This window comes from Convolutriloba macropyga, chromosome 4, assembly GCF_964194025.1.
Source record: "Convolutriloba macropyga chromosome 4, txConMacr16.3, whole genome shotgun sequence".
Taxonomy (NCBI): domain Eukaryota; kingdom Metazoa; phylum Xenacoelomorpha; order Acoela; family Convolutidae; genus Convolutriloba; species Convolutriloba macropyga.
The window spans coordinates 54,344,496-54,369,574 of NC_134471.1; the positions used below are offsets into that span (position 1 = coordinate 54,344,496).

A 25,079-nucleotide genomic window follows, 5' to 3' on the forward strand; every position below is an offset into this window, starting at 1 on the left:
AATTATTTTTAAAGTCTTAACAGCCAATAGCTGTTCACTCAAAGCACTAGATATGTTCACCTAATGCTCATTACGGACCTTATTGCACCTCTAGTCAATTAGTTTATGACATGGGTTTCCAAAAAATTAGTAAATCCTCAAAAATGAAATCATATTTTCATTTAAAATTACGAAAAGCCAAAAAAAACATGAGCAGTTCCTTGAAAACGAATTTTTTTTTTGTTCATTAGGCTTCATTTGACTGTAAATAAGAGTTATCATTAACGGAACTTCGATATTAAAAGTGACTAGTCTCTGGGTGACTTAAAAACAAAAAACTGAAAAGTTTTCCAAAAAAGAGCTCTCAATCAGAATTCGGTTTTTTGATAGTGAACTTCCCTATGAGACCCGAACTAGTCTTTTTATCGCCTTCAGTATGTTAAGAACATACAATTGGTTCATTTTGTGGCATGAAATGTAAATTTGAAACGCTACTTTTATAGAAATTATCTTATTTTTTTTAAAAATTACACTAAAAGTAAACAAAATCATGCCAATTATCCCGTGTTCACACAAAACTTCAATCCTCGATAACTCCTCGAAAAAAACGAAATTCAAAAAAATCTTTTTATTTTTGAATTCTACGCTGGAACAGCTTTTTAATGATACCACTCACATTTCTCTACAATGAGTATATCGGTCGGCCAAAATTGACTGAACAAAAAAACCATTTGAATATATAGTTCCTCCCCCCACAAGTGGGTCGGAACAAAAATATCACTGGAATGAGGTTGTGAATGTATGGAGTCTCATCAGTTTTGTGGTTTCAGCAGCGCGTATGAAACATTTTTCAGGCTTTTGGCCATATTGAATTTTTTAGACTTGTCTAAACAAAAACGACGACACGGAGGTAAAACCATAAGGTCCAGCGTCGTTTTTGGCTAGAAAAAACAACAATACCGACAATATCCTATGTTTAAATACTAAGAAATTTTGTTTGTTTTATTTTGCTGCTTTTTTGCTTCAACTAAATTAAAACGCCGCAAAAGGGTTAAACTGAATATGACTTTGATTAATTGCACAATCGTTTGCAAAGCATTTAACTAACCACTAAAAATAAAACGAAGGAAAATTTTGAACAAAAACATATTCGAAAAATTTACCTACCAGAATGTAGGTAACTTTTGACTGGTACCTTAAAAAGAAAATTAAAGATTTTGTGCTCAATTAGCAAGAAAAAATTGATACGAAGTTTTGGGAAAACAGAGAGTTTGTAGACTTATATTTTATCAGATAGAGAAAAATACGCTTATTTATAAAAAATACAGAGATTATGCGCCAAAAATCTTGAGTGATAGACCTTTATTGTTTTAGTTTCATTGTGTGACGCAACAATTTTTTTGATAGCACCCTTTGTATTACTCTTAAAAATTTATGCAGGATAATAATAATATGGTTTCGGATAGTTTTTCTTACCTCCTTTGTACAAGTATTGGAAGTGTTCATTTTCAATTGATTCCAGCGAAGGAAAATATTTTCTCAATATTTGATGACTACAATTCACTGTGTCAGAGAAATTTTTTTCTTAGTTCTTTGAATTAACTATTTATGCGGCAAGAATAGTTTTCATTATCATTAATTGGGTAATTTTTTGTTTCAAACCCGATCAATATCGTATTCAAAACATGAACTATGAAAAAAGTAATGAATGACATTTTTCTCCTAACAACAGTTTTCTGTCTCCCTAGATTTAGCCATAACAGATCTGATATCTGAAAAAATCTTTTTAGTCTGAGTTCCATTTAGTAAATGTTCACTTAAAATTTTTAACTGATAATATTTTGGCTCAATTCTTATTTTTTAAAGAAACAGTTCCTTTCTATTTCTCATTTTTAGAAACAAAAACAAAACTGAGATCCGAAGAAGTTCTTCCCGTGCAATATGATAAGTAAGCAATTTTATAGTTTTTTACACACTCAACAAAAGAATCCGCGCAGCCAACTTTTTTGTTCTCACCGGACAAGCGATATTCACCAAACTATATTTTAAGAAATATTTAGCGTTGAAGTCTAATCCCGGGGCTGTAGCTAACTTAATACATGATTTTACCAAGCTGATACTGATATATGTCACACTGTCAGATGTTTAAAATAGTAGAAATACATCATTTACTACCTATCAGTTAAAAAAGTTTTCGTTATAGAGTTACTTGAAGGAAGTTTTATCCTTAGCTATTTCTAACTGTGATTACAATGTCACTGCGATGTTTTAATGGGCATTCACATAAAGTAGTTTGCGATCAATTAGCTATTGTCCTCATAGGTTAATAACCATTATGAGGTTGAGCTAATAGTCTGAACTGCGGGAGCATTTACATACAGGTCAGAGCAATTTGCTGCAAATAAACTCGAAGCTCAAAATTGGACGGCAGAAATGAAACATTGTTAGTACCATGCAATTTTACCTTTCAGTATGTTTACTAAATAATAAACTTTAATAAAATTTACTGAGCGCCAACTGATCCTCACCTAGTTTGCAGATTGCAACTAAATTTCTGTATAATTTAACTGTTCTCACTTTTTGCCTTCTTCAAATAGTTATGGTTATTTCCTTTATTATGTAGAGAAAAAAAATTGTTTTTTAAATTTAGTAGTTTGAAAGTCGGCTTCAGGAAACTCGGCTTCAAATCTGGCACTATGGTTCCCAGGTTTAGGTCCAGACCCAAATTGAGCTATGATCAGACTATCCAGATTGAAATGACCTCTGATCAGAATTTCCAGACCGAAGTTACCTCTGATCAGCCCTTCCAGACAAAAATGATCTCTGATCAGACTTTACAGATTGAGAGGGTCTCTGATAAGAGTTTCTAGACCAAAGGAGTTCTGGTCAGACCGTCTCCAGACCGTAGCCCAGACTGAATTTCAGACCATCACCCAGACCCTAATCAGACTATGATCAGACTTTTCAGACCCAAGTGACCTCTGATCAGACACTAGAGTTAAACAAGCACGAGATTTTAGGTATCGTTATAATTTATGCATTTCATAAAAAAATTGATCTGTCCAGCAGAAAAAGTGGTCAAGTAAAAACAAAGTCAAAAGTGTTTTTTGAAATAAAGGTTCTCCAGAAATTTTAAAAAAACAATTACATGCGATTGCAAAAAATAGACAGCACCATAGCTGAACTCAGACAGCTTTTTAAAAGAAACGTCTGGAGCTACAGTTGCTATTTCTTTTTTGCAGTGACCGACCACTTGATAGCGGTTGGACTCTTTTGTCTTGTTTGGTCTGATCCAAGGCAAGGGACTCGAATTGAGTCTCTGGTCAGAGCCAAGTGTGCTCGAATCAGATTATGATTAGACTCAAGTGCGCTCGAAGCGGTTATGATCAGCCCAAATGACGGAAAACATCTATGATCAGACTTTTCAGACCAAATTGACCTCTGATCAGACCGAACCCAGACCATGCTCCAGACTATAAAGACTATGATCAGACCTTCCAGACCGAATTGACCTCTGATCAGACCAAAATCAGACCATGGTCCAGACTATTGTGTGCTCGAACCGCTTTCCAGACCCTGTAATTTCGGTCTGGGAACACACGGGTGTGCACTCGATTGGGTCTGATCATAGCTCAGTTTGGGTCTGGACCTAAACCTGGGTTGCAGGACTAACATCGTCTTGCAAAAATAACAGTTGCTTGCACGATCATGCAAAGTTAACATCAGAAAAAATTGACTTCACTGTTCAAGACCAGACGGTTATGTTGCGAGATTCTGGATGAATCTTCAAAAAATGTCTATCTTGCATGATCTGGCATGAATACTGTTTTCTTGTAAGATTTGGTAGAAGAATGGTTATCCTGCACGATTCGGACAAAAATTTTGCAAGAATATGCATTTTTTTGAGAACCTGGCAGAATCTGCCAGAATCTTGCAAGATATACATTCGATTTCGACCCGGGTTCAAATCTTAGTCCTAACAATAAAAGCTATCAACGAAGTCCTACGATATGAAGCTTTTAAGCCAAAAGGAAATTTAATATTAATATACACAAACGTAGAAGAGGATGAAAATGCATCATATCGGGAGATCAATCTATCAAAAAACGGCCAAAATTTGCCGTGTTGTTTTTTTAACCAATTGTTCAATTATTTTTCTTTTTCGTTTTTGTTGAAATTTTTGCTTGTTGAGCAACGGTCGTCGTTTCCTAGTCCTCGAATCCTGCAAATTTTGACCTACAACGAAGGAGCCAAACACCAACTTTAAAAGGGAACCCAAACAAAGCAAACAAGAGCCCAATTAATGCCCAGAAAAGTAACCACTGAGGCTTGTCTAAAATCTAGAGGTCAAGGGGGCACATAGAAAGTCAAAAAATTTTTGGTCCCAAGTGGCACAAACAAGAAGGGCAAAGCATAATCCACAAAAATCACGTCAAATATTAGCAAACGAGCAAAAGAAGCAGCACATACTGAGTTGATAAGCAATATTTATGGAGAAAAAATAATCAGAATGAAATGATTTTGAAAAGTATACAATATAGAGAAAAAATGATCAAATTTGTTCTTTTCACACGAAATATAGTTTATTTATTTCAAAGAATTAAGAAGTGCCTAATAATATTGCAAGATCTGTTATGCTAATCTTGCCAGAGCTTTACAAAACTCTTTCAAGGCATTTACAAGATATTTTTACTCAAGCAATTGTACTCGAATTTGTCGCTGTCCAAAAAGAGTTCACTCAAATATACTATTGTTATTGTTCCGACCCCCACTTCAGTGGCGAGGGAGGAACTATATACTCAAATGGGTTTTTTTCTTCAGACAATTTTGGCCGATCGGTATACTCATCCTAGAGAGTTCTGAGTGGTATCATTAAAAAGCACGTACATCCTAGAACATGGAATTAAAAAGATTTTTTCGCTAATTTCAGTATTCGGGAATTTTTCAGTAAATTTTGCCGAAAATTTGGCACAATTTAGATAAAACAGTTTACAATAAGTTAAAACATTTAATGGTAGAGTGTTATTGTTACCATTGGAGATAGATAGAAGAGTTTTGCCGGATTCTTTGAATTGAGTTTCTTTGGCTAATAATTTTGATAAAGTTTTGAAAATTCAGACATTTTTGGTCCACTTTGTTTAAGTATAACCGAAAGTGGAGACCTAGAAATGGCTGACACAATCTCATAATATTCCAAAAGAGAGCTAATTGAAATTTGTGCCCTATAGAAGTCTTCCGGAATTAAAATTTTGCTATTTTTTGCAAATTTTATTCGATAATTATCCAAAATGCATCCCTGTTAATTTTTAAATTTTGAAGTATTTCACTCAACAATTGGTCTATATCGCAAACATTGGGAACTAATAGGCGCTTTGTGGGGCACGCGGCAAAATCAGCGATGGGTTTGATAATATCATGGATTCTTACAATCAGAATTTCTTTTCAATTTTTTTTGCTTTTGTTTTCTTAATGCAAATTACCGACAAAATTTTTTATTCAGGGTTCCATTAATGACAACTCCAATTTACAAAAAAATGAAGCGGGATGTAGATATGTTTTATTTTCAGAGAACCTGAGGTTTTCTTTAAGGCTTTGGGGAAGGGTTTTAATAAACTTTAACTGAATTCTGGTGTTTCGCCTTCAATTGTTATCCTTTATGCAGTCTGATTACTAAGTCTAACCATTAAAATTCCAAATAATTTCCTCAATAGGTGTAAGTGAAACTGTACCACGCATTCGGTTGCTACCTAATGTCTCTTATGTCATTGAATGTATTTGTTTTAAGGAAGTTTAAGTTATTTTTCGAACAACTTCTTATACTATTTTAGTCAACTTTCTGCTTATTCTCTGAAAAGACAGGTCGAAAATTCTTCCCTATGAAATAAAAACAATTTTGTGTGGGATAGTTTTAACAGAATGTTTTCTTGCTTTTGGAACAAAGACTTTTCACACAAATTTTTGTGATGTTTGTGCGTAATTGCCAATTTTTGCTGTTGTTTTTGTTTTTTTGGTAAAAAGTCTCATCAATTAACAATCTAACCGACATAAGCTTTAAAAAAAACTGTACTTGAACATGTTTTTTGCTTTGATAACATATGGCGCTAAGGGCTGCGACACCGTTCTCCTGCAGAATTTGGTAGAGTTTTTTATTTTTGCCCTGAAATTGTTGTTAATTCTTGTTGTCGTATGCCAAGTATTGGGCAATTAATGGTCTCAGTGGCCAATTTTGGTTTCAGAACAAAACTTAATATTTGATATCGGTTAATAGCTAATGGTTTTTTTAGTTTAAATTTAAATTTTTTCGAAAAGAAAATAAAAGTATTTTTCAACTTGTCCCTCTTTTGTTCTGGATGGCGTTTTCTCGTATTTCACAAAATTGCATCATTTTCGAAACTTAGTTTTATTAATGAGAGATCTTTTTATGTTCTGTTTTTAACAAAACAATAGTTTTTCTGTTGGCTTAACGTTTCGACTGATGTCCTCAAGGCTTAGACAATTTGTTTCAGAAGAATTTTGTGAAATTTAGATATTTTCCAATATTTCTGGTTCTTTATGCTGCCATTTTAAGATAGTCGTTTCTACCAAAGGACTTTATGATGTTCAGTGGACACGTAAATGAAAATTTAATTTTCTCGCGGTTAATATTTTATAAACTCAATGACTTCAACACTGTGGTTATGTTAAGTTGTTTGTGAAATTTTTTAGGTCAGCTTGGTTCGAACGTTTTTCTAAAGTCTTGGGACTTAGTCTCACTAATATCAGGTGCCATTGTTTTGAAAATTGAAAAAAAAACTGTCTACTCTTTTAGTCGAACGCTTTTAATGGCTATGAATTTTGAAAATGTTTTTTTTTTTGTTTTCAAAAAAAAAATAATTGATTTCGTGGATTTGCAAATCTTCTTCCTGTTATTTTGTAGATTGGCATCTCTATAGACAAGTCACTTACTTTATCTATTCCACTTTAATTTGCTAATTATAACGGTTTAACTTTCCCCAAATGTTTTTTGTTCTTAGTACTAACAGTTTTCATAAAATATTCGTGATGTATGCATATTCGCCCATTTTTGTAGGTTTTTGTTTCCTTTTCACAGCATCACAATAATGGGCAGTCCACTGGTCATTTGAAAAAAGCTTTAAAATTTTTTAAATGTTTTCAGGGAACAGTTTAATGTTTTATTGGCTGCGACATCGTTTTCGTGCAAACTTTTCCGTGCAATTTTTTTTTATGCAATTACTTTTCTTTTTGCCTGTATTTGTCATTTTTTTTGTAGCCATATGACATATCCTGGATAATGAAAGGTCTCAAATGCTCTCTGTGGGGTTATAAAAGAATCTCTCAAGGATTTTATTTGACACATAATATTTCTAATCAGTTTTATATTAATTCTTTAAAAAAACAACGTTTTATTATACTTTGCCCCTTTTGCTCATTTCTTGTCGACTTGTTGCCAAGTCTCATTGAGGAACAGTCCAATGTTTTTGGCAATGAAATACAGATTAATCTTGTGTCGTATAAGTTTTTCCTGATACCATTTTGATTTGGTTGTTAATGGTATTCAAAAGATGGACAACGAGTTTCGGTCGTAGTTAATTTTTGTAATTATTCGATTTGTATCGCTGTTTTTTCGGTGAGTCGTATTATTGTAGTCACAGGTCTCATTGGCCCTATAAAATAGGTTGTTTTGTTCTTTTAACAGTTTGTTGAAGGATATGTTGATATCTTGTTTTTTAAAATCTCTTCCTCATTTGGTGGACAATTAAAAGAATGAGCGGGGTCGGAACTTTATGTGCAAACGTACATTACCGAGCCTCCTTGTTGTACCTTGAAAATTTACTCGAAATTGTTGCTCTTGTCCACTATAAAAATGTCAATTCAAAAGAAATAATAAAGCGGAAACTGTAAATAATTGAATAAAACTTCTCGCATTGCTAATATTGGACTAAGAGGGCAAACCTCAGTTATTTATCTCTTTTCGATAAGGTTTTTTTTGCAAAACAGTTGGCTTTGTGAATTGGATTTTACGTATTTAATAACGAATTTCGGGAAATTGATATTAGGACAGCAGCAGCTGCTGTCAAGGTTGTCCACAAAGCCCCAGGGATTTATACGCTTTCCGGGGCGTTGAATAGCGAATACGTCGACCGCGGTAATTTTTTGTATAAATTTCAGTGAACGTGGAGGTTTGCATCTTAGTTTGCGCCTCGGTGATGGGTACGTTTAAGAAGTCATTAGATACTGTTTTCACAAATTTATATGTAATCATTTCCGAAGCATCGCTTTAAACAGTGATTATGATAGCGGTCAAAACGACGCATTACTGTTTAAATTTTTGACTCTTTTTTTCCAATTCTTATATATTTTTTTATTTTGCCCCATTTTTGACGCTTCGTTACGGCCACTAGAGGTCGTAACTTGGGGTAATCACATTAAGGGTGGCGGAAGAAAGTAATGAAAAGAGTGTAATTTTAAAAATGAGAGTGGAAGAGTGTATAAGTAGTAGATAAAACAGGGAAACCAGCCACCAGCAAAATTTGTTCCTTTTCTCCTAACGCTAATCGCTCACGTCGAATGGAACAAATTTTACTGCTTGCTGGTTTCCCTGTTTTATCTACTACTACATATTCACTCTAGGTCTAACATTAAAATATGAAGTGTTTTAATTCTAGAAAAAAAATATACAACTCACCAAAATTTTTGTTTTATTTCCTAACACTAATCACAGGAAATTAACCAACACTAAAATTTGTTCCTAACATCAATGGCAGAGCATGACCGAAGGTCTATCCATGAAGTGGTTGGGGAAGGGCAAGCCTTGTTTCACCAACCAAGACCGAAGGTTCTTCCACCAATGGCAGAGCATGACCAAAGGTCTATCCATCAATAAAAAACTACATGACAGATAAATTAATATTATACTTATAAACATGCTCCTTGAATTGATTTCTAGTATGGCCATATCTGTATCTATGAAGATAAATACACAATCTACACTTCTAAATCTATAGTAAGAAATATGTTTATTAACCCCACACATACAACATGTTAAATATAAATTCTTATCATTATAATGTTTTCCTAAATGTTCAATATAATCCTTTACTTTGACTACATTCTCACATATATAACAAGAATATTCTAATTCTTTACAATTATCACAACACTCTTTCCAAGTCTTATTTTTACACTTATCACACTTCATTTTTTACTTTCGAAAAATTATTTTTTTAATAATTTTCCCTAATAAAATACACCATGTCTCGTTCAACTAACAGTAATGTAAACTTTTGTGATATATGTGATTTATCCTTTGGTTCAAGGAAGGCTTTTCTCAAACACACTTTAACAAACCAGCACCAGAAAAGAGCTAGGGATATTATTATGGATCTTGATGAAGCTGAAACTAAAACTAAACCTAAAGACGAAGATGGTAATATATACTCTAAAATTAGGTATGAGTGTAAAGAATGTCATGAAGAATTTAGGAATAAAATAGCTCTAACTACTCACTCATATAGTCATAATCGTAAGTATCTAGAAAACACAGAAGACTTTGATATAAACTCCAGTCAGAACATGAAAGAATTTTATATTACTGATAAAGGAGGGAATTACATTAAAGATATAGATGAAGCAACTAATTACTCTTTAGAAGAAATTAAAAACTGCTATCAGTGTCGTAGAGTTAAGAGTTTTAAAAATAAGATTACAGTCGAGTGTGATTATAAGAAGAGAACCAAAGAAGACGTTAAGATTGCAAAAATATTTTTCAATACTGACTATATTAATAATAACGCAATTTATGAAAATGGAGACTTCACTCAATGGCTAAACTTCGAAAAGGAAATATATGAAGGTTATGGTTATGATTTCGAGTTTCTTGGAATAAGAAGTATTCAGTTGAACATTGAACCAACTAAAGCATCTATTGGTACCCATATAGATTTACCAGCTGATCTCAAAAACTCTAAATCGATATTGAATATACGAAGTTATAAATACAATTGCTTGCAACTAACTATTACTGCTTGGCTATATCCTGCCACGCACCATACAACTCGAGAAAGTAAATATGTAGATAATCTTATTGAGCCAAGACAAAAACATGAAGATGACTTCGGATATATATTAAGAATACAGAAATTATATAATATTAATATTTGGTTATACACACCTTGTGGTGGGGGTAAAGTAGAATTGTTTAAACCAGTGGATGACTTTAATAAAGATAGAAAAGATGTGAGAATACTAGTTTGGAGTAATGGACAAATAGAACACTGTGCTCTAATTAAAAACATAGAAACCTTGTTAGATCGACCAAATAGAATGAATCACAAATTCTATTACTGTGATAGATGTACATATTGGTTTGATTCAAAAATTAAATATGACAAACATGAATGCAACAACTCATTCAAACCAGAGATTGTTTGTCCTAAGAAAAAACATATTACTTTTATAAATGAACACAAACGTCAGAATATAAAAAATACTATAACTGCCGATATAGAATGTTGCATTGTTGAAGTCTCAACTAATGATAGTAAATATGTAATAGCTGAACATATTCCAATAGCTGTGGGTTACACCTGGCAAGGTAACTTCAAGCACTACTTCGGTCTTGATTGTATCAAAAGATTTGCTAGAGATCTGTTAGAAATAGAAACAGAAAATAATTTCAAACACAATGAAAAGATGATATTCACAGAAGAAGATAAATTATACCATGAAACTAATAACACTTGTCATATCTGCAGCAAAACATGTATTAATCCGCGAAGCGGTTACACCGATAAAGTAAGAGATCATTGTCATGAAACTGGTAAATATAGAGGACCAGCATGTAAGATATGTAATCTGAGGTATAAACAACAAAACTTCATTCCTGTAATATTCCATAATGGCTCTGGCTATGACTTCAACTTACTATACAGTGAACTCACTCTTCAAACAGAATAATGATAAAAGAAAAGTAGATAACATACCACTAGCTGCTGGTAAGTCTAAGATGTTTAGCATTGGTTGTCTCAAATTCTTAGATAGTTATAACTTCTTAGCTATGCCTCTAGATCAAATGGCAAAGATATATGGATGTAAAACTAAAACATTATATCCATATGAATACTTTGGTTTAGACTCCTGGGGAACCACGACAAAGTCGTATAAAAATCTTATAGGTAATCTAAAAATAGAAGACTTCAAATCCTCACTACATAATAAATTACCAACACAAGAAGAAGTAGATAACTTTAATAATGAAAACAGTCATAAAACTGGTGAAGATCTAACTATAGAGTATTTACAGAATGATGTGGAAATATTAGACTATTGCATGAATGAATATGTTAAATTAAGTATGAAAGAATTCAAGCTCAACCCACTACATTACGTTAGTCTCCCAGGTTATAGTTTTGATTGTTGGTTAATGTCAAGTGGTGTTACACTAGATACATTGCAAGATAAACAAATGTTAGATGATTTTGTTGGAGCAAAGAGAGGTGGTATATGTGGAATAATGGGTGATAGATATATTAATAATCGGCGAAGGTCCATATGGTACATAGACGCAAACAACCTATATGGTTATGCAATGATGCAAAAGTTACCTTATAAGGATTTTGAGTTTATTACTACTACTACTCTAGATCCACGAAGTGGTTACACCAATCCGCCAAGCGGGTTCCTCGATGTAATATTGAATACTCCAGATGATTGTGATCATGGTTATTATATAGTTTGTGATATTGATTATACTAATGAATGTAAAGATAGAACAGAACAACTAGCACTAATGCCTAATAAGAGAAAGATAAATGATAATAAATTAGGTTACAAGGAAAGAGATGGGAGCGAAGCAAGATCCGCGAAGCGGTTACACCGATCAGAGAAATTAATCTTAGATCAAAACAACAAAACAGAATATATGGTTCATTATAGGATGTTAAAGTTCTATGTTAAGATGGGAGTAAAAGTAACAAAAATACATAGAGTAATTAAATTTAAACAAGACTACATATGTAGAGGTTATATACAAAACAATACTAACAAAAGAGCAACAGCTAAAACTGAAGCAGAAAAGGATGTAAGGAAATTAATGAATAACTCACTATATGGAAGAATGTGTATGAATCCTCTGCATTTCTTTCAAAGCAAGTTCTTGCATGATGAAGAAAAAATAATGAAAAGTGTAAGTAAACCAATATTTAAGAATATAACTAGATACAGAGATTATTGTCAAATAGAATATATAAAGAAAAAAATAGAATATAGCTCACCTGTATATGTGGGAGTAACAATACTCGAACTAAGCAAATTACACATGTATGATGTATTCTATAATATTCTACAACCATCCCTCAAAGATCTAACACTTCACTATATGGATACAGACAGTTTTGTATTAAGTTATAGTGAAGGTAAAGTTAGTGATGAGCATATGGATCTATCCAATCTCGAAAAACCAATCAAGACAAATAATAAAGTCCCCGGCAAGTTTAAGCACGAGCTTGGGAGTAGGATTATTGAGGAATTTATAGTCTTAACACCTAAGACTTATAGTTTGGTTACCCACGGGCAGAGCCCGTTTAAAGATAGCCCAAAGAATACTAAAGAAAAAGGAATAAAGAAGCATAATAATGCTAAACATGAAGAGTATTATGATGCATTAATGAATAATATACAGAGAACAGTAGATGAATGTAGAATACAAAAAGTTGGTAATAACATGACAACAACAAAAACAACTAGGATTAGTTTAAATATATTTGATGATAAAAGGTTTTATGTAAATAACATTAAAAGCTATCCTCACGATGAGAATCTATATCTATTCAAAAGAGATCTAGTAAATAAAATCTGTGCAGCAGATTTAATTTTAAACAAAGACCTACTTATCTGTGAAACAGCTTCGCTGATAAATAATATTAAAGAGCTAACCATTAATGATGATAGAAAGTTAATCCTCGCTGCAATTACACTATATAATGATTTATTATAATTATAAAAAATGACTAAACTAGATAAACTTATAGAATTAAACAATCTAGAAAAACAAAACAGAAGAAATAGATTAGAAGATAAATTAAAACAACAAGAGTATTATGGTGAAATAGAAGAGTTATTTGATCCTTTAACTAAAACACTAAATGCAAACAATGAACAGAATCTAGCATTAAGTGAACAAACATTAAGAGCAATAGATTGGCAAAATCAAGAGTTAGATAAACAAACTAAGATGATCAGTGAAACTGCTTCGCAGATTGGTGAAACTGCTTCGCAGATCGAGCAAGTTGTTTCCCAGTTTAATGAAGCTTTAATGAAGTCCAATGGCAAAGCTGTAGAGGAAGCTCGAGATAAACCAGGAATGTTAGTAGATAAAGACACGGCTCAAATTATTAATTTGATGTCAGTTCAATCTAATCCCCAATTAAAGTTAAAGTTCGGAAATTTAGATATTGGTGAATTTGAAATGAATGGTGTTAAACTAATTTACCAAGAAAATTCATTTATAGTTAAGGATAATATATATGAGTTGTCAGATGAACTTATAAACTTTCTTACTAACCCTAATATAAAACATGGTGAAATCGAGGAAGATGAAAACAAAATAAAAAGGTTTTTAAAGGATATTAGATATGATTTAGGAAAAGGGGATAAGAAAAGTGCTAGATATAGAACAATAAAACGTATAATGGGGGCAAAAGATGATGTATATGGTAGGGGACTAAATAGCAACCCAAATAATCAACGAAGTTGCCATTTAAATGGTTTAATAGAAAGACTAGAATTATTAATACTAGAAACAAAAGCTGGACATGATGGATTATATGACGAACTGCTAGATATATCTAAGCAACTATTATCTATGAATATTATTAATCAAGAACAACTAGATAATTTTGTTTTTAACTATGGTAAATGAAAGGTAAACACCTGGCTACGCCCATAATGATGGAACAACAACAACTCCTAGCTAAAGAAGTATTCAGTCCTCAAATAACAAAGTTTAGACGAGAAAGAATAATACCATTATATAAAGATGAAACATGGTCAGCTGATTTAATTGATATGTCATCTTTAAGTAAATACAATAATAATTATAAGTTTATATTAACAGTTATAGATATATTCACAAAATATGAATGGGCTATTCCATTAAAGAATAAATCTGGTTTATCTATAACTAATGGTTTTAAAACAATCCTATCAGACGGACGAAAACCAGAAAAGTTATGGGTAGATAAAGGTAGTGAGTTTTATAATAAAACATTTAAATCTTTACTTAAAGAATATGAAACGAAAATATATTCTACTTATAGTGATTTAAAGGCTGTGTTTATAGAGAGATTCAATAGAACATTATTACACATAATAAATAAACCAATGTTCATCAATGGTGATGGTAATTGGGTAAATATATTAAATGATGCAGTCTTAACATATAACAATAACATCCATTCAACAATTAATATGACACCTGTTGATGCTTCTAATAATCCTGATAAGGTTAAATACACTTTTAATTTTAAGAATATTAAGCCAAAATTTAAAGTTGGTGATAATGTTAGAAACGCAGATAAACGTAATATCTTCTCTAAAGGTTACACTTCTAATTGGAATAGAGAACAATTTAAAGTTAATGAAGTTCTAAAAACACAACCACCAACATATAAAATAGAAGATATTATTGGAGAGATAATAGAAGGTAAATATTACGAACAGGAATTATTAAAATCAAAGTTTGACTTTGAATCTAATAATAAAGTTTTGGAAACATTAAATATAGATATTTCTTAATATAAATAATGACAAGAAATAGATTTAACCAGGCTAAAAATCAATCAGGGAACTCACTTCTCGGATCAACAAACAACTTAACACTAAGTAAGGCTCGTGGGTTATTCCTAGAAGATAATGATAATATTGATATGAAGGATACCTATAAAATTACAAATGTTCATCCTCCAATAGATGAAAAGGATGTTGTTAATAAAGAGTATTGTGACAATAACTTAATATCCTCTTCTAATAAAATTGATATTTTAAGTAGAAACATAACTGAACTAAGAAAAGGTGAATTTGATAAAGTTACAACTAAAATATTACAGCTAAATGAAATACAAGTTAATGAAAATCTAATTAAAGAATTCATTAAATCAGCAAATGAAGTCACAAATACTGTTAACTTTTGTAATAAAGTTGCCGCTGACACTATCTCTAAGTATAACCAATTAAAACAAGAATTTGATAATAATAAGTTTAATCAGAATATCACTAACATACAACTAGATGAAATGTTTACTAATGGTCTAAGGGAAATGAAAGAATACAATAAATCTCTTAGAGGTGTTATAGTACAATATATAATTTGTATACTTTTACGAAGTAAGTTACTTGATAATAAAGAGCAAGACAGACTTGAGATGCATTATGGATTTAAACAAGAAGATATAACAAAAGAAATAGAAAGTTTTTTTACTAATGAAAATGAGTCAGCCAACAGCACCGAGTGAGAGCTTACTGTATCCAGATTTATCATCAGTATCAGAACGATTGATGCGCGAAGCTGCTGCTGTCAATGAACAGCAGATAAATGAAAAGATTCAAGCTAATAATAAATTTAACAACAATATTAACATTATAAAAGATATTAGAAATTATTATGAAACTGAAACTAATAATTATGATAAGAAGTTAAGTAGATATAAAAATTATATTAACGTAGCTGAGATAACAGAAATACTATTATCATCAATTGCAACAACAGCAACAACAACATCAGTTGCATTAACAGGTATAGGATTACCTTATTCTATACCCTCAGCTTTTGCTACAGCAACTGTTTGTGGTTCATTATCAAAAACAATTAATACTAAAATAAGAAATAAAATTATAAAGTATTCACAAATGTATATTCTAGCTAAACAGTTTAGTGATAAATTTATTAAACTATATACTAAATCAATGAATGATAATAAAATAGATAATGATGAATATAATGAATTAGTCAAGGTATATGAGGAGTATAAGAAGAACAAGAAAAATAAATTAAGTGTTTTTTTAAACTAAAGTTAATAGTGTTTAGTAATAACAATGTCTTTAGTAATAATAATATTAGTATAAATATTTACCGATAATCGTAATCATAAATATAAACATAAATATAATCATAATCAAATAATTATCTTTTCTTTGTACCTAAGTATAAACCTCTTCCTTTTTGTACTACCTTTATACCTTCACCAGTAGTTGCAAATTTAATTAAATCAGGTGTGGCTGATAAAGCAGCTCTAGGGTTTCTAGATGCCGCTGCAGTTCCTATTTTACTTGCAATCTCTAATGCTCTTATTGGATTATTAGCAACTTTCTTTCCAAAGTTAAGTGTAGCTCTACCAACACTTTTAAAGAAATCTTTCAATCCCTCTGCTTCTATTGTTGCATCAGATACTGTCATTGATTTATTTCTATTACACTTAACACAATTACCTTTTAACATCTTAGTTCCTTTGGCTGAGATAACTCCTCTTATGTTATTTGTGCCACTATAATATCTGCCACCAACACAATATGAATTGGTTCTGAACTTATTTAAAAGACTCATTTCTATATATAAAAAAATGGAAGTTAAAAAGTATAATCCTTTTGTTGTTATTAAACCCAAGCCCAAGCCCAAGATTAGACCTAAGTCCAAGATTAAGCTTGAAGCTGGAGGCTTGGCTCTAGAGAATAAAAAGAAATTAGACATTATTTATGCTAAAGGTTTTGTTAATACTAATAAGAAATAGTTGGGTGTTAACAAGAGTAACAAGAGTAACAATTAGAGCTGACTAGCTATAAATATAAGTATAAGTATATGGTTATAAATAAGTATAAGTATATAATTATAACAATAACTATATTATACTATAATTATAATTATCGCTAGAGTTATATCGAAAATAATAATTATCGCTAGAGTTATATCTAAAATTAAAATTATCGCTAGAGTTATATCTTAAATTATAATTATAATTAAGACTTAAATTATATCTATGATATTATGTCTACCATCTTATTACCATCACTATTCACACTAATAACCTTTCTAGTTAATACTAATGCATGACATATAACATCTGCAACTGCAGCACTAAATTTAAAATTAGGTTGTATTGGTTGTGGACCTATATGATCCCTTTGATATCTAGTATCGAATACATATATTCTATAATTACTTTTGAATGTTCTATGATTTATATATGGTTTTATATTATGTGGTAGCCCATTATAATCTTTATTAAAGCTAATAATCTCTTTAAAAGCCTCATTATAATTATTGGTTCCATAATTAATATTCATTCTATCCTCAGGATAAAACTCACTACCAATCTTACAATAACATTCAGTAACATTCATCGCATCAAATGTACTTGCATCATGAGTTTGCTCATTAACATTATTATTTTCAAAACCAACTATAATATATTGTGGTCTTTCTATACCACTTTCCATACCTAGATCAAACAAGAAGTTAGTAGCATTGGGCACATTCTTATAAAATGTTTTCCTTTCATAATAACCAAAGTCTACATTATTCTTTTTATTTAATCCTTTCTGCACAATAATTCTATTATCATTACTAGGATCAATACTAGGTACACACCATGATAAATCTCTAATTTCTATATTACCATCATTAGCAACTGCACCAGGATTAGCATTAACTCTATATAGAGCTCTATCATTATTGTTTCTTTTTAATAATAGTTTAAATCCTAAACCATATATAATCTTTTCTAAATCATTTATAAAACCAAACAGATCTCTCATCTTAATCATCATATACATATGACCTCGTTCTGCAGCAATATGATCACCTTTAAGTTGACTATCTCTATTACCTTGATTTTTAACAAAACCACTCTCATATTCATCATCAGTACTAGTTAATAACTTATACATCAATAGATTAGGATGACAATGATCTATATATTCAATAGTCCTACCACCACTAGTTTCAAGCTTAATTGAACTAAACAATGCCATCATACCATAATTAACTAATCTGATATTAGCATCATTAGCAAATACACCACCAGCATCATTTGATACAACAAACTCTATCTCTAGATATGAATCATGCAAATTTAAGTGATTCTCTTCTCTATTGAGTATGATATTAATATTGGTATTAACCGTATTCATTGTTGCTAGATTATTAGGTTTATATTTTATAATCTTACTTTTATGTATATCATCATTATAACCATAAGTTGTATCCAAATTAAAATCCATTTTTATTAGATAAAAAATGACTGATCTACGAAGCGGTTTCACCGATAGTTTAATGTTAAGAGAACTACAAAATATACACGAAGCTTTAACTAAAACTAAAGAAGAGCATACACTTAACTTTAGAATGATAAAACCAACAGAAAAGTTTAACTTTAGTGAACCTATACTTAATACAACAAAATTAGGTTTAATTAGATTATCTGTTTATAATTCGGTGTATAATGTGAATAGGAGAAATAATCAATTCTTATATGCTAGTACTGTTATAGAAGATGATGAAGCTTTACCTCGGGCTCTTAGCTCTGACCCTAACCTTAACCCTATCTCTACCTCAAGCCCAAACATTACATCTATACTTAATTATAATTATAAAGGAATCCCATTGCTATATTCAACTATTACACCGGGAGCATATGAGTTAACTGACATAGCAGAATTAATAAAAGAAGAAACTGATGGTAATGTTATAATAGAACCTGATAAGAATACGATGAAATGTTTAATGGAAATAAAAGAAGGAGCACTCAGCTTTGATATAGAAAACTCACTAGCCTCATTACTAGGATTTAGAAAAATAATTTATAAAAAAGGTAGATATAAATCTCAGAAAATTATTGATATTATGGGTTTTAGTAATATTAACATTCATTGTAATATTATATCTGGCGTTAAAGATAATGGTAAGGATACAGACATACTATATACTTTTAATCTAACTGAACCACCAGGTTACTTGATAAATATTATACCAACTAATATCTTATATCAAAATGTAACTAAAGATAGAATAGAATATATAGAATTTCATATTAAAGATGAGCATGGAAGACCTATAGACTTTAATGGTGATGTATTAAGTTTTACTTTACATCTGGTGTAACCAGCAACAACTTCGTTGATCTAATATAGTTAGCAGACCGAAGGTCTGTTTGATTTAGACTTAGACTTAGTCATAGATATAGACTTAGACTTGGACTTAAACTAAACTACAAAACTCTCCGATCCCAATTAATTCTTAGTTTACCATTAATATTTTTATTTTTAGTTATATCAATGACAATATAATTATACGGTTCTTTCCATACCTTATTACATATATTAGCAAAATCATTATAACTAAGTTCCACATTATTAAAGAAATCTTGATATATAGATATGAGGGCTTTACCTCTCTGTTCAAATAAAATAAATAGATTACAGTTCTCTCTAACACTCTGCCTATCCAGAGAGAACAGGTTTTGATTAAGATATATCATATTACAATTATTATGTCTACCTCTACAAAAGTATTCATTAATAACTGGTTCCTTGGCTCTAACATCATCGAAAATCATTAGTTTCTGTAAGTCTTTGGGTAGTTTATCGGGAGATGGTAAATCTTTTATATCTTTAATGAATTCAACATCTGCTTTTGGGTTTATTCTTTCTATACCATGGTACTGATCACCAGTAGGTCCAATGATGTATAGCTTATCAAAATATATACAAGCTAGAATTAGTTTTTTTAATAAGAATGTCTTACCACATTCACTAGGACCAGATATTATACATCTAAAATTATCTGGGAATGCGGCTTCAGTAATTATATCATCATCATTTAGCCATGAATATAGATCATCATTTATGTTTACAGATATCGGTGAAACCGCTTCACGGATATTATTAGTAGGGGTATTATTGTTAGGTTTACCCTTTTGATGTTTTTCATCCATTAGATATATATAATTGTCTCTATCATCATTATCATTATCTTTATCATTAACATTATCATTAACAAAATCATTATCATTATCACTAACATTAACATTATCATTAACATTATCATTAACATTATCATTATCATTAACATTATCATTAACATTATCATTATCATTATCATTAACATTATCATTGTCATTAATAATATCATTAACACTATCATTAACACTACCATTAACATTATCATTAACATTATCATTATTAGCAAAACTACTTCGTAGATCATTAACATTAACATTATTAGCAAAGCTACTTCGTAGATCGTTAACATCACCTCTACTACAATTCAAACAAAAACACTCATTATACATTCCTGGATATTTACATTGATTAACTAGAATATTCAAAGCAGTGTTAATTCTAAATCCTCTATCAATAAGATAGATCATGTATAAACAATAAGCCCCACAATAAGATTCATCATATTGTTGTATTCTTTCATCAGAGCCTAGATCAACATATTCTTCTAAGAATAATGGAGGAGTTTCTATACCAAAACTATCAAAGTAATACACTGGACCACCTTCTCTTCTTATAACTAAAACCCAATGTGTACCTTCAGTTGGATGTAAATTTACAATAATGTTGGAGTTGGGTTCACTTATGTTATTTGGAGTCTGATCTCTCATTACAATTTCAATTGGTGTTAGACTTATATCTTTACCTATATCTTTTATTCTGATATCACTCATAGCACTATTATCAATATTAAAATTATTATTGAATTCCTCAAAAGTTAGGATAAGCATTTTCTTATAAATATTTTTAATGTTTAATTATAACTCTAATTATTGCGAAGCATCGGTGGAACCGTTACACAGATGGTCGAAGACCCATAAGTCTAATTATGTCTATATTTATCTATGTTTTCTTTTATAAAAATGGAGACAGGTAGCGTGGTTATAATTTTTATTTTCTTAATTATATTTTGTTTTATAGTATATGATTCAATACCGAGTAAATATGCAAAACTAGAAGAAAGCTTTGGTGGATTTATGAATAGGAGTCTAGTTAGATTTGAATATGAAAAGTCACCATTACACACTATTGTCTATGGTGGAACTGGTACGGGTAAAACATGTTTTGTTAGACAATACTTAAAATTATACTCAGTCCAAAATCAAGATCCGCGAAGTGGTTACACCGATCAGGATCAAAATCAGAATCAAAATCAAGATCAAAATCAAGATCAAAATCAAGATCAAGTTCAAGATTAAAATCAAAATCAAGATCAAAATCAAGATCAAAAACAAAATCAAAATCAAGATCAAAATATGGTGGAACATCAGGGAACCTGCTTCGCAGATGGTCAAAGACCTATAGTTATAGTGTGTAAAGATGACAGAGACTGGATAAATCCCGAGACTAATAAGTTTTATACTGGATTTAATAAATGTGATATGAATATGATCACAAAAAACAATATGCAAAAATTTCGAAATTGTGTAATAGTACTTGATGATATGGGTGATAAGTTAAATAAGGATATAGGTTATTATTTTACTGAAGGTAGACATTATAATATTCAAATGATTGTAATGTGTCATAAACCAGCTCAAATAAATAATACAGCAAGAATGAGTTGTGATACTATTTATTTAACAACTTATAATGGATCTGATCTATTTAAAAACTTTAATGAGATATATAAATGTGAACATGACTTTAGTAAAATAATTAGTGAATTAAATAGTAACTATTATAATTGTACAGATGGAATGTCATATGAACTTCGTTATGGTATAATTAAGTATAATAAGAAAGAAAATACTTTTATTATTATTAATAGTAATAGAACAATGATATATGATTCAAGAGTTGGTTTCCTTGATTTAAAAGCTCTCAGTTTAAAAGATGAGTTAGGAAGAGAAGATATAAATAAACTTATAGCATATATGAAACCACTCATGATAAATGCAACAGATAGAAATGTTATTAGTCATGATAATTATCAGTTTTATTTTAATAAACTTCTTACATTAAAAGGTATTAAAATACAGAATGATGTTTTAACTCAGGAAGTGGTTAAAGCAAATGGTCTAAGATTATTTTCAACTATTTTAGGGATTATAAGTTCAGGTTTAATGATATATAATTTCATGAGTCCTGATATAACAGTAAGAAATGCCGGACATGTGGCAACTGCAGCGAGTACTATGTTGAATAGAACAAGTACATTATTGAACTATGGATTTGGCAGAAATCAAGATCAAGATCAAGATCTGGAACATGAAAGGGAATATACAGATGGAGAAACATCTGCGAAGCAGTTCCACCGATGGTCGAAGACCCATCAGCGAAGCTGTTATACACATCAGCGAAGCTGTTACACAGATCTGCGAAGCAGTTACACTCATAAATATACTGGAATTTTAAATAAAGAGGGACGAGAGATTTTAAACAGTCTGTATGTAAATAATGAAGAATTTAGAAATGAAATTATAAATTATGTTAAAAGTAAAATGCAATTAAACCTTGAAGCAATTTTAGATAAGAGATGTAAAACTAATTTACTCAATACGTTAGGAAATAAATATTTAGCAGAGTGTATCAAATCTAAAGATAATACTAAAGATTTAATTGAAATCATGGCTAAATATTATCAATGATTAGGTAAATATCAAAGTTAACCCTATTATAAATGGTTATAAAATGTTTAGAGTGTAACTATAAATGTGGAAACATTGCTTGTTTAAAATATCATTACGAATCATGTCATAAAGATAAAATTGATAAATGTATATGTGGTAATATAACAATAAGTGCTGTTTGTGCTAATGATTTTTCCCCATGGGGTTGTTCTTTAAAAAATGAATCTAATTCTAGTTCTAATTCTAATTCTAGTTCTAATTCTAATTCTAGTTCTAACCCTAGTTCTAATTCTAATTCTAATTCTAACCCTAGTTCTAGTTCTAACCCTAATTCTAACTGTAGTTCTAGCTCTAGTTCTGGTTCTGGTTCTATCTATGACTATAACTCTAACTCAGATCCTAACCCCAACCCCAACCCCAACCCTGACCCTAACCTTATTCCTAACCCTAACCTTATCCCAAACCCTAACCCTAATCTTATCCCTAACCCTAACATTAACCTCAGCTCAGAAGTATTAACTAGATGTTGTAATAAGTGTAATTATATAAAACCACTAACTGATTTTGATGAGAGTAAGTATACATGTAGAAGTTGTACTTCAGCTAAAGTTAATTGTCCATATTGTACTTCTGTTGTGAGATATGATGGGATACGGGCTCATGTAAAGAAACAACATCCAGGTGTAGAATTAACTAAAGGATTTAGTAGAAATCTAACTGAAAAACAAAGTTCTAGAACTGAAAGTACTTTACCCATTAGACAAAATGAAGAAGATTGCTCATGTAAATATTATGATTTTGAATTATTTCTTATTAATAATGGAATAAATATAGAAAAAGTAAAAGAAAATATAAATTTATTGAAAAGTATAGATAATTTGAAATAAAAGTAGAAAAAATATAAAAATTTATAAAAATTTAAAAAAAGAGGGAATCACTCCTTAAGAGTGAAAAAGAGCGATATTTTCTACTGGGGGATCACTGCGAATAAGAGTGAATCGCTCTTAAAGAGTGAAATGTAAATTTTGCTTTGATTTTTTAATTTTATAATTTTTTTATTTTTCATTTTTTTAAAAAAAATTTTGTTTCCCCAACCACTTCATGGATAGACCTTCGGTCATGCTCTGCCATTGATGTTAGGAACAAATTTTAGTGTTGGTTAATTTCCTGTGATTAGTGTTAGGAAATAAAACAAAAATTTTGGTGAGTTGTATATTTTTTTTTCTAGAATTAAAACACTTCATATTTTAATGTTAGACCTAGAGTGAATATGTAGTAGTAGATAAAACAGGGAAAACAGCAAGCAGTAAAATTTGTTCCATTCGACGTGAGCGATTAGCGTTAGGAGAAAAGGAACAAATTTTGCTGGTGGCTGGTTTCCCTGTTTTATCTACTACTTGTATAAACATAATTTAAGGGAGTAATACTGAGAATTTTAAAAAAATTTCAAGTGCAACTATCAAGAGTGAAATTTTTTTACACCCTCCTTCTCTTATTTTTTAAAATTACACTCTTTTAATTACACTTTTCCACCCTTAATGAAACTGAGAAATAGGGTGTATTTTTTTAAATTTAACACTCTTTACACGCTTTTCCTCGTTATTTCTGCGAAAAATCCTCGGCCCGGGTCGCAAATAATATGCATCACAGAGCTTAGAAACTGAAAAAAAAATCATTTTTCTTTTTTAAAAATTAAGCTGTCTTTTTATAATGGATAATTCAGTTTATTTGTTCTTCAGGCTGCAGGAGAGGCAATCAGAGTGACCGTGTTATCAACAGTATTTGCAATACTTGTTGTGACGTCACATTTTTGTCAATGCGATGCCCAAGTACATCCAGTGGGTTGCATGACAGATTCAGATTGCTTTCTGTTTCAAAAATGCACTCAGATGGGATTCTGTGAAGCCCGATGGAAGGAAGAAGCAGATTTGCGGAGGAACCCTCCCCGAAGACTGTCAATTTTATAAATGGACTCATGACTTGATATAGTTATTGATGACTTGAAGATCCCATTCATTACCGGCCAACGTTGAGTTTGCCCAAATTGATTTGAATTTTTTATGCACTTATTTGAAAGCTTTTTAATTTAAAAACTCATAGGCATGTTCTTCAGTTTGTGAATTGGTTTGCAGATAGACTCCAAAGCAACGTTCGTTATTAATGCAATCAACAAATAAGTTTTAACGAAAAAATGTTGTGTTCATATAATTAGATAAAGGACACATTCCCGTAAAAAAATACTATAATCTGTTGTATACATAATATGAGTAAAATCCGTCAGTTTTCATTCTCAAAAAACCCTAGCTTAAGAGCAAAAGTTCGCAAAGTATTTAATTGATCTTAAAGCGCGAGAAAGATTTTGTGCTTCATTCGCATTCAATTTTTCTTGACCTTCACATTGCAAAAATTCTTTTGTGAAGCTACGACAAATGTTGAGAAAACACTCAAACTCTCCTCTGAGAATATTTAGTTGGAACTAGA

At 30.7% G+C, this 25,079-nt stretch overlaps 1 long non-coding RNA gene across 1 annotated transcript; it reads left to right on the forward strand.

Annotated features, from left to right (window-relative positions):
* Nucleotides 1-2,444: 2,444 nt before the first annotated feature.
* LOC142338518 (uncharacterized) lies at nt 2,445-24,701 on the forward strand. Its single transcript, XR_012758988.1, has 2 exons — nt 2,445-2,581; nt 24,338-24,701. It is a non-coding gene; the product is annotated as an uncharacterized LOC142338518 (long non-coding RNA).
* The last annotated feature ends 378 nt before the right edge of the window (nt 24,702-25,079 follow it).